This window comes from Sminthopsis crassicaudata, chromosome 1 (genome assembly GCF_048593235.1).
Source record: "Sminthopsis crassicaudata isolate SCR6 chromosome 1, ASM4859323v1, whole genome shotgun sequence".
Taxonomy (NCBI): domain Eukaryota; kingdom Metazoa; phylum Chordata; class Mammalia; order Dasyuromorphia; family Dasyuridae; genus Sminthopsis; species Sminthopsis crassicaudata.
Window position 1 is genome coordinate 161,807,353 of NC_133617.1, and position 13,026 is coordinate 161,820,378.

A 13,026-nucleotide genomic window follows, 5' to 3' on the forward strand; every position below is an offset into this window, starting at 1 on the left:
TCTCAAAATTTTTGTAAATATGCCTGCTTCATTATTACATAAATTCATCACAAGTTTGTGACTTTGGGGGATTTGATTTTTTGTTTTGTTTTGTTTTTGGTTTTGCCTTTAGTTTTCCTTAGTTGACATTTTGTTTGAATTTTTTTTTATTTCGGTCTATAACTTCGGATAACTGAATTTTACTTCTTATTGTATGACTGAAATTGTAAGCAGGTACTATTTTATGTTCTTTTTATCTATCGTAAGGCCTAGTAAACGTTTAAATATGTAAGGGGTTTATTTAATTTGTTTAACTTAGATTTAATTGAATTTGTACTTTTTAAAAATAGGTACTGATATTATGATTTTTAAGAGCTAAATGCTCTTAACCCAAAACTCTTTATTAGAAATTGTCTATAATATTATTTCCCACATTATATTTGACTCAATCCTCATGTTCTGCACAGCACAAATAGTGGTGCTAATCTTTTGGTACTAGCAATAGTTTTTTCTATAAAATGTGAAATACAAGATTATATTCACATCAAAAATATGCTTATCAACTTTTCAGTAACAAAACACATTATTTCCTTAGAATTTCCCTCAAACAGCCAGTATAGTATGAAAGAAAGCATATAGAGTGAGGAAGTCTAGGTTTCAGTCCTTTTTCAGACTCTTGCTAAATATGATCATGGGTAAGTCATTTTATAGAACTCTGTAGTATGCTATAACACACTGATGAAACATACTGACCTTGCAATCTCTTGAAACCCCCAGATCATGAGAAACCCTATTTAGCTTTTACTTGAAAAGTTGGGTTTTTTTTTTTTAACTCAAATATAAGATTTGACATTTCTTCCTTTTAAATTTCATCTTAATAGATTTGACCCAGTATTCTATTTATTCAGAATTTAAACTGTCAGCAGATGTTAGTTATTCCTCCTTAAAAGCATATGCCTTTGTATCCCAATAATTCATATACATGATAAATAGTAGAAGATTAAGGACTAATAACTAGGAAACTTCACTAGAGAATTTCTTATTAGTTAACATTGAACTATTAATTATTGTTCTTTATGCCTGACCATTTCTTCATCTCATCCACAAGAATATCTATATTTTATCAAAGCACTGGCTAAAGTTATTTTATCAAATGCTTTGTTGCTAAAGTCTAGGTAAACTAACTATATAGCATATCCCTGCTTTACTAAGGAACTCTGTTAAAAGGAGGTAAGGTTACTTTCATATGACATTCTTACCAAAGTTCTGTGATCACATCTTCTTTTTCAAGATGTTCAAATTTTTTTCTCACATTCAGAATTAAGTTCATTAGCGTATGATTTGAAAATTCTGGTCTCTTCCTTCACTTCTTTGAAAATCAGGACATCAGTTGCCCCTACTTCAATAGGGCAGTTCACAGTCCTTTAGAGATCACTGATAGCATCTCAGTAGGAGCAAAGAACAGTTTTTTTAATAGCTAGGGATGTAGGGCTCATCTGTGCCCACTAACTCCAGTCAACTCAACAGGGGCAGCAACTGGTTTCCTATTTCATCATCTATTTCACTCTATTTTTCCTTTGAGCATTTTCCCCTTTCAAAAGAGTTTTAAAATTTTTTTTTCATTCCTACCTTACCCTTGCCTGCCTTAAATGCTTAGCTCAAGCACCACCATCCTATGAAGTCTTGCCTCATCCTCCAACTGATTATCTTGCATTCACTTTATATAGATCTTTTATATTTACCTAGGAAGTACACATTAGCTCCTTTTATGAATTGTAAGCTTCTTTAGCACAAGAACTGTTGTTTTACTTCTGCCTTTGTATCCTTAGTGCCTTAGCATTGACATATGCCTAGGACATAAAGAGAAAATGTATCTGTTTACCAGCTTCCATAGTTATTATTTCAAATCACAGTTTCTCTTTAGAAAACTGCAAAGTTTGCACTTGCCACCTGTACTTCAGTCTTGAGAGATGTCAATTTAGGAAGTTTCATGATTGTTATAATCTGATCACTACATATTCTTTGTTATGGATGGGAAAAATAAATGATGAAATAATTTCACTTTTATTTTCATTGCTAGAGATGTTTTCAGCTTTCAAGGTTGAATTTTCTTTATTTCCACTTATAAAGCAGGAAGTTATTAAAACCAAAAGGAGATTTTGAAAAAGAAAAAAAAAAAAATCCCAGTGGCAAAATCATCCATTATGAGTCGTTAGTGTTCACAGATATCCGTCCAAATCAGTTCCTGAACAAACCTATATAGGTTTGTCAATTCCCTGTTTTCTAACTATAACGTTATTTATAAATAATCTACAATAGTCAATTGTTTGGGAGTTAAAAGAAAAATTGGAGTCACTTTTCTCCATAAATATTCTTACCTATCATAATAATAATAATAATAATAATAATAATAATAATAACCAGCTCCTAGATAGTACTTTGTTTTATAAAGCAGTGTCTATGTGTCTTTATGTATGTAAATCTTACAATGACCCTATGAAGTAGTTGCTGTAATTATCCTCATTTTATAAATGAGAAAGCTCAAGCTGAGAGGTCAAAAATATCTTAAGTACTTCCCAACTCCAAGTTCAGTGCTTTTGCTACTACACTACTCATGTTTAGGAATTTGTCCCCAAAATGGATACCACCTGAGAATGAGAAGGAGAAACAGGGGCATGAAAACTTGAAAAACTAGGATATACTTAAGGATGTAGAATAGGGGGCCTAAATTATTTGAGGAATATTATGTCAGCTTTTCAGTCTATTGCTCTATGTTATTTACAACCACCAATTTCTGGTTATCAAAGTTTTGGAGTTTTTTGTTTGTTTTTTAAAGCCAATCAACCTTTATAGTGGATTATCAGCATATAACTAGGTGTTTGATTTACTTTGTAAAAACCATTCAATAACTCTTTAATGTTTCATTTTGACCAAAGAAAAGTACATTGTGAGATATTTATAGTACTTTTTGTGTCTATTTTTATCAGTAGACTGGGACTTATAACTGATTTAGGGCAAAGGGGTTAAAAACAGGAAATGTGGTTTTTAAAGTGGGTAGTCTCTCCAGAGAGTTTCCAGGGTTTATGATTTCACCTAATGTTGTCTGAAGAATACTGTTTCAAAACAACATTGGGTAGAGTACCTTGAAATCGGCCTCACCTTATAGGAGGGATATTTCCAATAATGGCAGGAAATAGCTCATGGAAAGGGTTTAAATTCTTTGTATAAGTTCGAATTATTTAAATCAGAAATTTTCTAGCAGTTGTTTTTTTTTTTTTTTATAATCAAAGAGAAATGTTTTTCCCCAACTTTTTTTTTAAATACAATTAAATTATCTGTCAATTGGGTTTAAATTTTGGTAGATTTCCTTTGACTTTTCCCATTAATTAAAAATAAAAGTTAAATTTTTTTATGAAAGGTTTCATTATATAGATTTTTATAAATGAAAAAAGATTTTCAGTAGGTCAAACAGACTTTTCTTGAGCTATACCTACTAAGTGTCATGTATAGAGCTAAGCACTGGGAATACAAAGATTATATTATCTCTACTCTCAGAGAATTTGGATTCAATCAAGAAACAGGGAAACTAAAGATGCACATATACAAGTTATATAGAAAAAAATTATACAGTGATAGTGATAGAGGGGAAGCTAGAAGCTAGAGAGAGATTAGAAAAGGCTTTAAATGTTGCTTAATATCAGTTACAGAGGTTTGATGAAATAGATCATAAACCATAGATGAGGATATATGATAAATGTATATCTCTCTTAAAATGACCATTCTAGACAAAACCCTGCCCTATATCTTACTAGTTCAAGTTACTAGTCACAGTATTTCTCTCTAGTCAGTACATGATGAATCTAGGAAAGCAAGAACATTAGTTTTAGTCCTTTAATACTTTTCTGGAACTCTGATGTCATAGTTTAAGTACTTCTTTCAATGGCATAGATTGTAACTCTTCCATGAATTCTCAGCTTTTGCAGCATTTGTCTACTGTTCCTCATAAATGTTCCACAGAAGAAATAGGGAACTTTCTAGAAGACATTGTTCTATATCTTTTGGTTTTTGTTTTTGTTTTTGTTGGGGGTGGGGGGGAGGCAAGGCATCAGGGGATAAGCAACTTGCCCAAGATCACACAGCCTAATAAGTGTTAAATGTCTGAGGCAGAATTCAAAGTTTGTTAGTTGTTGGGGGGGGGGGGGTTGGGGAAGGAGAGGGAACTAGGGGTAAGGAAGATGGGTTCTTTGTTCAATTTTAATCCATTCCTTTCACTTTTGCCATAATAAATCTAATCTCTTTTTCAACATTTCTTTTTAGGTATTTGAAGATAACTTTGTCTCTCACCTCCCCTGAATTTTTCACTCCAAGCTAAATTACATCCCAGTTTTCTTCAATAGATATATATAGCCATGTAATATTACCAAAAATATATTGGTGCTGAATATGACTATTTTTCAGAGAGAATCTTATGGGCATTGAAAGCTCTGTACTCAAAACCTATCCAATAAACATTAATAATACAAATCATTAGATATCTGCTATGTGCAGTAGGGCCTGGGGATACAAATACAAAAATTGTACCTTCCCTCAAGGAAGTTATATGAAATCTAGACTATTGTCTTCCTGCTATTAAATTCTGTGCTCTGTGCCCAGTTTGTTACTTAGCTGCAGTGTATGTAGAAACTATTTGTATTGATGAGCTAGCACTTTGGACTGTCCATCCAATTATAAATAATAGGCTACAGGTATATTTCATTTCATCTACTTGGTTTGTTCTAAGTGAAAATATAGGCTGGACTGTTACACAATTATGAATTCCATTTGTGAGGTTCTAAAATGTTCTAAGGCTCATATCCACAAAGAGGAGCTTCATCATACCATCTCTAGTTCGCACCATTCCTAGTAGGGGTCCATCCCTACAAGGACATCTTTTTGACAGTCTAGGGAAGCCTATGACCCCCTACTAAGAATAATGCATTTAAGTACAAAAAGTGAAATACTTAAGTTTTTGAAAGATGCTTATCTAAAGTTTTTTTGTGTGTTTTTTTTTAAGTTCACAGACCCGAAGTTAAGAACTCCTGATCTATAGGAAACCATCCTATTTTGATTCTGAACTGTTTCCCATGAGGATAGCATAAATCTTTGACATGCAAGTCTTACTCTTTCCCATGACTTTACTCATTATAAGTTGAGTACTTTTATATCAATCTATCTTTCTTTTAAAGAACATCTTAACTATAATTAATATAATCTTTTCTTTTGAAGTACAAGAAATCAGTTTTGGAAGATGTATATTTAGTTCTCTTCATGCAACAGTTTATCAAGTCTTCTTTCCCAGTCTAGTTTTTCTGGGTTACATTAGGTAATGTGCCACATAACTCACTGCTCAGAGCTAGAATGTTCCACAGGAGATATAAAAAGAACTCTTCCTAGATGTAAGGGAGTCACTTTCATTTAAAAGGGGTTCATCAGGGGTTAAGGTTTGTCACAGGGATTCATCTCTGCCTACAGAGTTGTGTTCTATGCATTGGTCCTTTTGTTATTAGATTATGTGATTGAGAAAAAATAATGAGAGTAATGTAAAATTGATTGCTCACCCAGAAGTTGTAAATGTAGGATGAGAAAACAGTCAACAAAAGTGAAGATGTTTGTACAAACTTGGTTTACTGGAATCCCAACCTGAAAGGAGAAACCTATAAGTTTTTGCCCAGAGCAAAGACAAGCAGTGGTTGTCTCCATGGGGAATTTCCAAGGCAGAGCTATCACTTTTATTCTTTAGTATTGGCTTATTGTCTAGATAGATGTAGGTAGGAGTACTTTTTTTTTTTAATAGCACATTATTATTTTTACATGAAAGCAAACACATGCCCATAAATGTTTAGAAATTTTTTTTCACATTCATATAAGTGAAAAACATAACAAGTTATTGGGTTTTTCTTAAAACCTCAAGAATAGGATTTCTTACAACATTAGAATATTAATCCTTATCTCTAGCTAAGAAAAGCTGATTATGTTACTTAGCCTTTTCTAATCACTCCAGGTCAAAACAGTTATACTTTGCCTTTATTAGCAGTAGCATCAATAACAGTGCTGGACTTAATTTTGATCTAATTGTTAACCAGCTGTGTAACCATGGACAAGTTACTTAGTTTCTCAAACTTCAGTTTTCTCATCTGTAAAATGGAAAATATGTACAGTAGTATTTACTTTACAGCGTTGTTCTAAGACTCAAATGAGACAATATTTTTAAGAACTTTTTTTTGCAGCTTTAAAGTGCTATATAAATGAGTTGTTATAATTATTCTCATCATCATCATCATTTAAGCATAAATAGCATGGTGGAATAGAAAAAAAAAACTAATTCAACATTAAAGGGTTTAGTTATGAGTCCTTTGTCTATATTAGCTTTAATCTAATAAGATATTTGTAAATAGTTTAGCATAGTAAATAGAAAATACTAAGTACTATATAAAAAATTTATTCCCTTCTTTCCCTTCCTTTTATGACACTGAGTAAGACTCTTAATCTCTTCAAGTCTCAATTTTCTCTGTCACAAAATAGTGTTAGTCAAGTAAAATGTATGGGATTGCCTGTCATCGGGGGGAGGGAGTAGAGGGAGGGGGAGAATAATTTGGAAAAAAGAATACAAGGGATAATATTATAAAAAAATATATAATAAAAAATTATTAAAATAAAAAAAATATATGTGCTTAGGCATTGTGGACACAAAGCCAGAAATGAAAAATCCCTATTTTTAAGGAAATTACATTCTTCTATTATTATACATGAACATGGATGAATAAATATAATATACAAATAAATAAAATAAATCCAAAATAAAAAAAATTAATAAATAAATAAATAAAATTATCCCTCAAAAAAAAATAGTGTTAGTAATACTTATAGTACCTTTTTTAAAAAGTATGTTGGGGGGAGCTAGATGGTGCAGTAGATAGAACACCAGCCCTGAAATCAGGAGGACCTGAGTTCAAATTGGGTCTCAGACACATAATACTTCCTGCCTGTGTGACTCTGAGCAAGTCACTTAACCCCAATTACCTCAGGAAAAAAAAAAAAGTATGTTGTAAGAACAAATGAGATAATATTTTTCAGAGCACAATATCCTGATGGAACACGTACAAGTATATACAGTTTTTTCCTTCCTTTTAAAAGTATAGTGTTTTCATAAATTAAGATGATATGTAGCTGTTGCATTTGAATAAGACAATGTGCTATATGCTAGATGATAGTACAATTAGATGACAACTAGATGATATCTAGATGATAGTAGAACTGGAACGATTTGAAACTGGTTAAATGGCTGGACCCTCAGTGTCAACTGGAGAGGCATCTCTAATGTAATCTATCTAGAATGTATTTTTGGCCCTATTCTTTTCCTTGAGGCAATTGGAGTTAAGTGACTTGCCCATTTACTAAAGTGTCAAATGTCTGAGAACAGATTTGAATTCAGATCCTCTTGACTCCAGGGCCTGTGTTCTGTCCACTGTGCCACCTAGCTGCCTCTGAACCTATTCATGGATGCTACAAAAATTGGGAAGATAATTAACATTTAGTAAGAGTTAGGATTCCAGAAAGATTTCATAAGGCAAGGATTATGAGCTAGTAAAATTGAGATTTTATAAGAACAGTTATAAAATTTTGTCCATATACTGACCAAGATGAGACAGTGGCAAGCATGAAGAGCTGCCATTTTTAATGATTTACTGGCCTGATAAGACCTGTTTGACTTTGCTCTCTCTGGTAAGGGAGTGAATTCTTTCAGTTAATCACAGAGAATATCTTTTCTTTTACCTCTATTAGCTTTGTTTCTCTATGGGAATGTATAATTGTCTTTCTCCATCAAAATGGAAGAATCAACTTCCCAACAATAATTTCTGGCTGTTAAGTTCTATTTTGTGAGGTCAGAAGTACATAGCTTGGGGTCCTGGAACCTGCCTTTAATAAAATAATTTCCTTTGTAATCCTAAAGTAATTAATTTCATGCCTTTAAAGGCATTATTCTGAGAAGAGGTAGCTGACTGCCAAAGGGCTGTATGTTCCAAAAGAGATCAAGAACCTCTGGACTAACTTACTACTTGAAATTTAAGTACAGTAGCCCTTCATTTCATAAGTATTGTAACTACCCCTATAAACTTGAAACTTTTTCAAATTGCTCTTTGAAAGAATTTTTTTTTAAATAACACATTCCAAATACTGTACCCCAAACCAAGCAGTCAAAAAACAAACAAACAAACCAAACCCATGATAGAATTACCCGGCGGGGAATGCCTTTATCTGTTCCTTAATTTGTTCCTCATCAAGACCACTCTCTGCCAGGCCTTATCCCTGCCTGACTTTTATCTTCTCCATCCTTATCCTAATAGGTAGCCATTTCAATTTGACATTTCCTTCTGCTCTTAAGCCTTTTTTTCCTTGACATACCTTGGCCCTCTTAGATCCTTGGCTCTGTGACCCTGGACTAGTAACTTAATCCTATTTGCCTCCCTTCCTCATTTATAAAATGAGCTGAAAAAAGTATCATTCCAGTATCTTTGGCAAGAAAACTCTAAATGTGATCACAAAGAGTCAGAAATAATTGAAACAAATGAATTAAAATGACTTAAGACCCAGTATTCTATTCACTATATCTCCTAGTTGCCACAAGAACTTTTTAGCACTACACCTTTCATATATATTCCTATTCCTTCTAAAGCCATTTATCATTTGCAGGGCTTCTTTCTTGATTAAGAAAATTGAGACTATTAGATGCTAAGTTCTCTCTTTTCCTTTTCTGTTCATCTCATAACACCTTAACATCATCTCTTACTCTCTTCTTTCTTCCAGTCTTTAATAAGGAAATGGCTCTTCTTCCTAGCCAAGACCAACTTTTTAACATGTGCACTTGGTCTCCCTTTCCTGCCTTCTCCAGCCTCTGCATCTTTAATAATCCCATTACGCTGGGCTTGTCAACTTCTACCAATCAGCTATTTCCTTTTTTCCCTTCAAACATATTCAGATCACCCCCATCCTTTTAAAAAAATTTTTTTTCATGACTATACCCTGCTATCCATCTCCTCAAACTGTCATTTTATATCCCTCTTTCTTTTTTTGCCTCCAAACTGCTTGAAAAATCTGTGTATATGCTCACTGTTTCTACTTCCTCTCATTTCCTCACTCCTCAATTCTTTGCAGTTTTGGTTCCAACTTTACCATATCTTAATTGCCAAATCTGTTGGTCTTTTACCCCACTTGTAATCCTTATTGATTTATTTGCTTCATTTTACATTGTTGACCATTCTTATGGTCACGAATTTTTACAATCCTACTCTCTCCTGGTTCTCCTCCTACCTGTCTTACCATTCTTTTTCAGTCTACTTTGTTGGCTTATCATTTATTTCTCAACCACACATACACATGTACACACTCACACTTGCACACAGTAGGTTTTCTCTCATGAGCCCTTTTTTTGGCTCTCTTTACAAATTGTCTCTTGGAAATTTCATCAGCTCTCATGTTTATAATCGGATTACTCACAGATCTATATGTTCTGCCCTATCCTCTCTCCAGAGCTTTAGTCCCTTGTTACCAGTTGCCTATTGAACATATCAAACTATAGACAGCTAGGTGATGCAGTAAATCTCTGTTCTGTAGCTGGGTCTGGAGTTAGATCGGACTCTAACTTTAACCCTCAGATACTTAATAGTTATGTAACTCTGAGCTAGTCACTTAACCTCTGTCTGCCTTAGTTTCCCATAAAATGGGATTAATAATAGCACCTATGTCCCAGGGTGGTTGTGAAGATATTTTAGCACTGTGCCTGGGCACATAGTATGTGCTTAATAATGCTTATTTCCTCCATTTCTTCCTTCCAATTGTCTCAGGGATATCTTAAATTTAATGTGTTCAAAGCTAAGTGCTTAAAATTGTATTTTATGAGCTTATATCCACCTTTTTTGTATGAAATATCATTACATGTACTGAGGGGGGAGGGGAAGTGATCTTTGACCATTTTAGTTCAGGGCAAGTGACAATTTCTACTGCGATAATAACAGAATATTGAATTCTGTATTTACTGTCCATGTATCTCCTTGGACAGCTAAGCGATTGTATTTTTGTAATTATGCAAACCATAAAAATATATTATTTGTAGAAAATAATTTTACTAAACCATCTCTTCTTTTCCAAAGTGTAAAGTTAATGCTTTAAAATTTTTATTGAACTCTTCTTGATATACTTTGTGGTTAGACAAGGGGCTCTATTTTTGGTCATCCTGAAGACCACAAGTTATTTCCCTTCTCTTTTCCCAATAAATATACATATAACATATGCACTTCCTAGTATAGTAGTTTAAGTTGTTTTAAGAAGGAAATGAGTAACATTAATTTCTACTTTATCTTTTTGCAAAAGCCTCTTAGACACAAAACAAGTATTGCTTGTCCAAGGTTAAAGCTAATTATCAACATTTATGTGCATATACATATACATATGCACATACATACGTATATATATATGTATATGTATAATATACAAAATCCATGAAAAACTTGTGGTTTTTCTAAAATTAGGCAGCTTTTTTTTTTGTTTTTTAAGTTTCTATCAGCTAAATTATGGTTGCTCTGTTTGAAAGTATCCTACACTTCTCGCTACTCACAGATTTATCTTTGGAACATAATTCATTGAGTAATATAAATTTATCTTGTCTTAAAGCATCTTTTTTAAAAAAAAAATCTGATCATGGGTTCCTGTCAGTAAATGTTTTTCATTTCAGGGTCAGAGTGGGAGTTTTGTTTGTAATGTTACTATCAGTAAAGAGTCTTCACCCAGTTTGAAAGCATGTGACGGACATTCTGTTGCCTAATTTTAGTTTTAATTTCCAGTTTTTCAGTCAACCTTTTAGAAATTCATTTATGTATCTGTGATTCTTGAAGACTATTTAAAATGAGCCTGTTATTGCATTTCTAATTATCACTTTCATTGATAAATCTGCTACTTAACTTGTTTTGTGGCTTTGAATGGGTATAACCTTCTTTTCCCTCAGTTTTCATATTTGTAAATTAAGATTAATCCATGTACTAACTTCCTAATTTGTTTATTTTGATGAAAGAACTGATCATACTGCCTTCTCTAATGTCATCCTACCTAATATTATATTTTCATAGAACCAAAGATGGTTAGCTAGGGTAAATATTCATGTATTATTTTTATTGTGCATACTTGGATTGATAAAGGAGTGTTAAGAAATCCCTATGTCTTTAAATTAAAATCAGAATGAGACTTTTCAACTGGGGAAGATATTGTTAAATTCTTCATTTTGAATTTAGTTTAATAATAATTAAGATTTCATTACTATTTTGGATCAAAAATTATGAGGAATCTCCTTGAAACAATATTGTTCTCCTAAAACTTGTTATCTTTGTAACTTAAAGTATATTGCTAGATTTATTTACACTATTTTTAGTGAAAATTATTCTGAATTAGTCTTCAATTTAGATGGAGGTACCATTATCCCTTCCACAACACAGGAGGGAGAGGCAGCATGATGCCCTTGCAGTTTGGAAAATCCACATAACATTTTTTGGTCTTTCTTATGTACCACAGAAGAAATATGAATTTTTCTCTTTTTTTTTTTCTTATAGTCTTTTTACAGTATGTTATTGTAAAATTTAGGTTGATATTTTATAATATTATACATAAATTTTATGTATTTCTAAACTTTTTCTGTATTGTCTATTGGCCTTTGCATGTCATCTGTGGCTTCCACAATGCCCCAAAAAATCCCTATTTAAATTTCTTATGCTGACCCACAAAATAGCAAAACCGCAATAGGGAAAATCATGATCTGAAAAGAATAAGTGCATTTGTTTTGGTGTTACCTTAAAATTTTAATGAACTGGCTTTCCATGATAGGTTTCTTTGGGTTTCTCCCTTTGTGAACCCTGAAGGATATGCCAAATCTTAATTACGACGAAAGCTGCGATATGCTACATTTCTGCAGTACCAGCACATTACTAGGACAGTTTTTTTTCTTCAAAGTAAGAGAAATATTAAATATTAATCCAATATCATATATTATGGTATTTATATTTTAATCATTCTCATAACCAGAGCAGGGAGCAGGGAGGAATTGTTCTCTCCCACCCACCCCCAGTTCTTTTCTTTTATAAAAATAGCAGTTATCTTATAATTATGTATAGAAGTTTTTCTTAAAGTAGTTGTCATAATGTCAAAATTCTTGGAATTATTATCTATACTTGATTTTGACAAAACCAAAATTCAATATTCAAGAACAATAAGATGGATTGGCATATAAAGTAATCTGACTGGCCACTACCTTCCTCAGAAATTTCAGTGGTTCCTTATATCCTCCATGAAATCATACAAACACCATTTGAAATTTAAAGCCTCTTATAATCTGACTCCACCCTATTTTTCCAGATTGATTTCACATTATTCCCCTTCATTTATTCTACATATCATTCGAACTGGCTCACTTGTTCATTATTTGAAATTTTTTTCATCTCCAATCTCTATTCTTTTGCATGGCTATTCTCCTTCCCACAGGACTAGAGCACTTTCTCTCCTTACTCCACTTCTTAGAATCCCTAGTTTCTTCAGTAATCACCTCCTATAGGAGGCCTTTCCTGAACATCAATCCTACCCATTCCCAGATATCAACATTTTACCCTCCCTAAATTACTTTATGTTTACCTGGTGTATATTTTGCATTTACTTGTGTGTGTGCTCTTTCCCTCTGGCAGAATAATAAGTATGTGGGGTTCAATTATATATACCTATTTAATAAATTTTTGTGGGATTAAATCAAGTGGAATTGAATAGCCAGCTTATTTTATCATCAGCTTTTTAGTCAGTAACATAACTATAGCATTCTATATGTTTTTTATATCATGTATAAATACATATACATATTTATGCATATATATGTGTATATATATATATTTTTTTTATTTTATTTTATTATTTTTTTTTTACACCAGGAAAGGGACATTTGTAACATCAGTTTTGAAGCAAAATGACTGGAAAAGTTAA

The 13,026-nt window shown here is 32.6% G+C and overlaps 1 protein-coding gene across 6 annotated transcripts in view; it reads left to right on the forward strand.

Annotated features, from left to right (window-relative positions):
* EXOC2 (exocyst complex component 2) overlaps positions 1 to 13,026 on the forward strand; it is a 219,817-nt gene that overhangs the window by 191,034 nt on the left and 15,757 nt on the right. The window lies entirely within an intron of this gene.